Genomic DNA, 4286 nt, shown 5'->3' with positions numbered 1-4286 from the left:
TTGATTTAACAGGAAGCCAGTGAAGCAAAGCTGAAATAGGACATACTGTACTAGCAGGTACTGTTATACCAAGGATACTTTGAGAATACCAATACATTGAGGTAAACTGAAATAGGATGCACACTCAAGAAACTCAGACATCTCAAAAAAGATGGGATAAAATAAAACATTTTTAAGCCTAATATGGTAAATGTTGACATGAATTGTCTTATTGAAATAATTTTAAAAGGGTAAGACTAGCTGTTAGACATTTGTTTGTCTAGACTTTTTCCAGGGATAGAAAATGAATGTTTTATATAGTTTATTTAAAAAGTAAAACAAGGTTGATATTTGGTTTTATTAAGTGTAATTAAAAATGTTTTTATGATTAATAACTAGATCCGAGTTGGAGATGTTCAGACCATAAATCAGACCATTTCTTTTTTTTAGTCTGTATCAATCGTAATGATACAAAGAAAATGAGCCAGAACACAGTGTGGTCAGGACTCTGCTGCTTTCCTTTTTAGGTCAATCAGCCATAGCCTGCAGGTACAGTTATCGTTCCTTTTTATGACAAGGCATTACATTAAACTGGGAAAAAAGGAGCCTCTAATGGGAGAGGAAGGGTCTGAATTACCCAGAAACTGTGTTATTTTGCACTGCTGCTTGTTTATTATCCAAATTATGCCGATTCTGAGTCAGTGAAGCTGAAAAGCTTCTATAGTTAAAAATTCTGAATAAATACTAATTGAAAATAATGTTCAATTCTCTCTTTTTTTACTGGCAACCTTGTGAACAACAAATATACCAAAGCTTGCAGCAACAGGTACTTACAGTACTTTAACCATTCAGTGGCAGCCCTGTTCTAACTTTGAGTGTTACTCTAATATTCTTAAATCTAAAACTTTGAAACATTTACAACTCATTGATTTGATTAATTAATCAATGAATCTAACTTAAAGGTTTGATTTTAAATACAGCCTCGGCTGAATTGCTGTTTGTTAATCTTTGAGACCTAAAGCTGAACCCTGAAGTCAAACCTATCTAATCAATGTGACACATGAATTAATAGTTTGAGAACAGTAAAACATGTCAGCACACTGGATTTCTCTTCCTCTTTCTGTTCTTCCCAGGGGTTCCCATGGGAAGACACGACATCATGGCCCAGGGCCCAGATCCCCAGACTGACCAAGGCTAAATCATGATGGCTGAAATTTCAGAACCAACTTGCTGCAAAACGGACCGTTTGCCACTTTTTTCTCTGAGTTTCAGAACATACAGAGCTGGACTGGAGGCGAAAGCCTCCTAAGGAAGCCTTAACCTTGGTGTGAGCCACGTGGGAAAAAGGAAACCCCGCTTGCTGTGAGCCTGCCATGCTAAGCTGCAACTGCTGGAGGAAACTCAAACTTTCCAAAACGTCCCAGTTAGAGACAGATTCTAGATAAACAATCTGATGATTTTGATTATTTCATGTCTTCACTGATTTTGTGTTGTTTTTCTTTATAAGCTAAAGCAAGCTTTATTTCACTAAGGGTTTAAACACTGATATAACATTAGAGTTCATGTGTTTTCTCATATGCTCATTACATTTCCTTTAAGTGTCCTTTATTGGAATCCTCATGTCTATTCGCTGCTAGCTCTTTCAAAAAAGGTAAAGAATAATTTAACTAAAGGTTATTGGTTCTTGATTCAGCAAAAGATTAAGTAATTATTTGGCCAAATAATGTTTTATTCACCTCATGGATTTCCATTGTAAACTGGTTTGAAAACATTCCAATCACTCCAAATGAGTGAAAAGCTAATTTGATCATATCCCAAATTCTTCAAGATAAAATCTGGTTCCCAAACACAAAATCTATATTAAAGTGAAAACATGATTTTCAACCATGTTTTCCCTTCTTCTTGGTACATATTAGTTTATTTTAGTTGAGTTTTACTAGTTTTTATTTAAGAATTTTTAAATGTTTGACTTGGAGCTGACTACTTTTTGTTAATAAACTCATATTCTGAGTGGAAGTTGTGCTGAATTTATTCCATGTATGTTCAGAATGATCTGTTTAACCATGTTTTGAGTGATTTGAGCTCGAATCAGACTTTCATTTGTTGTTTTCACACACAGCCAGTAGGGCGTGGGTTCATAAACAATACATGGCAGTCTGAATAATATCTGATTAAATAAGATATTAAGATAATTGTGTTATATATGTTAGTAACTTTCTGTGTATTTATCATTATTAATTTTGGTCCTCAAGCTCCCTGTCAGATTTTTCTTTATAATTATCTTATATTTTATGTCATTACATGTTTATTTATTTTGTATCCGGTACTGCTGAAATGAATGGCCCCTGCTGGGATTAATAAAGTGGTCTGAGTCTAAGAGCTTCACAGATTATTTTTCCCAAGCTCTGACAGTAAACATGAAGCTGCTGGTTCAGTAATTTCTCATGTCCATACATAGAGTCTGTGATGCAGTGAGAGCTCCTGCAGGTCACACAGCCAAAACACGGTTCCAAGATCTGGTATTTATGCCAGTTTGGCCGTGAAAACCTGTCTCCCTCGTGTTGTCATAGTGATCGAAAGGATCTGCTTACAATTTGCGGTCTGGTTTTCATTTTATTTCTTTTTACATCATTTATCAATTATATAAGAAGTACAATGAAGTGTAGTGGATTTGCAGCTGAAGAGATAATGGGAGGTGTCATCATGGCTTTAGCTAACTGATTTGCACTTCAAACCAGAGTCAGGAAAGGTGGAATCATGTCAGCTGATATTTCTCTCCAGGAAAAATATCATGCCCTTTTAGCGGTCTAGTCAGATCCAAATGATAAATCTAAGACAGTTCCATGTGGTTGCATTGCCTAAGGTGCTCTGAAGCTGTTGCTGTCTTAAGGCATCAGTACAGTCCAATAACTTTGTTTAATTTCTTCATTTGTCTCCAGTCAAGGAAGACTCTGTTCTATCAGATGAAGTCTGTTAAAGCGTTCTGATGCCCCCTGCTTCAACCATAGACATCTAACTCTTATCTTGCATAAAAATGGGTGAAATATAATCAAAAATCCACATTCCTTAGGTCTAAGGTAATTCAGCAGTGTGGGAAGGTAAAGTGGAAGCAAAACCTTAACTATGGAATTAGGAAGGGAGAGAGCAGGATAAAATGTTCCTCCTTCCAAGGCTTGAAAATATGCATCACAATGGATTTTTGAGGTAGTTAGACAATATTAAATGATTAGTATGAAGCAATTTGTTTTAATGTTTTCATTTCTGTAATTAAGAAATCATTTTGTTTTCACCTGCTTCTTATCAAATCATCTTAAACTGTTTAATAACCCTAGTAGTAAATTAGTCGTAAATAGTAGTAGATAGTAAATTACTTTGCCACCAGCAATAAGGAAGCAGTAGTCTTATAAATATGTGTCTGTAAACTATATGTTTGTCACATTATGGCAGAATTCCTCCCTCCTCTTACTCTGTTCATTGCTTACTCTTTTCCCTCTGGAATCCCTCTGAGTGCTTGAATGCAGCGACAGCGATAGCATTTCTCCAAACCAGTTCTGTGTATTGTTGGTAAACAAAGATCTAAGCAAGTTTATCCAACAAATCTTTTTCAGGTTGAAAAAATATATATATACCAGCATTTTGATGCAATCTCAATCAATAACCACGTCAGCACAGGAGCCCTACAGGGGACAGTACTCTCACTAACACTTTTCAATATATACACCTAAGTTTTACAGTTGAAAACTGACTCCTGTCATTTGAAGAAAAACTCACATAACTCTGGAGTCACTGGTTGTATCAGCAATGGAAAAGATGCTAAGTACAGGTGGACAGCTTTAAGGCGTAGAGCAAAAACAATCATGTTATCTTGAATGTGAGAAAATAAATCAGGAGATGATTGCAGACAATGAAAAATATGATGGACAACTGTGAGCATCCTCTTCATCAGGCTGTTAACGACAAATTTAGTAAGGGGAGATATGTTTAGATGCTCATGGCCCCCAGCCAGGAGCATCTATGATAGCTCTTTAAAGACAAAAGTTTTTTACACATAAGAATATTGCGATGTAGGGCGCCTTTTAAATTAATTTTGTATCTTTTTGCACAAAAAGAAAAAGGAGATCTTTCTTCTTTGCACTTGCCGACATGGAGGGAGCCTTAATCAGCCCCCTACATTTTTTGCCACAAAAATATTTTTTATACATATATTTGCAAGGAAATCGGAACTTTATTCTTAAGTTTTATAAAATCTTTTCCTATTATTACTTTCTTTAGCTTATCCACTGCAGTATGGGGAAGTCCTCCCACCA

This window comes from Cyprinodon variegatus, unplaced genomic scaffold, assembly GCF_000732505.1.
Source record: "Cyprinodon variegatus isolate N-32 unplaced genomic scaffold, C_variegatus-1.0 Scaffold950, whole genome shotgun sequence".
In the NCBI taxonomy this organism is placed as follows: domain Eukaryota; kingdom Metazoa; phylum Chordata; class Actinopteri; order Cyprinodontiformes; family Cyprinodontidae; genus Cyprinodon; species Cyprinodon variegatus.
Note: the sequence above shows the minus strand (reverse complement) of the source record.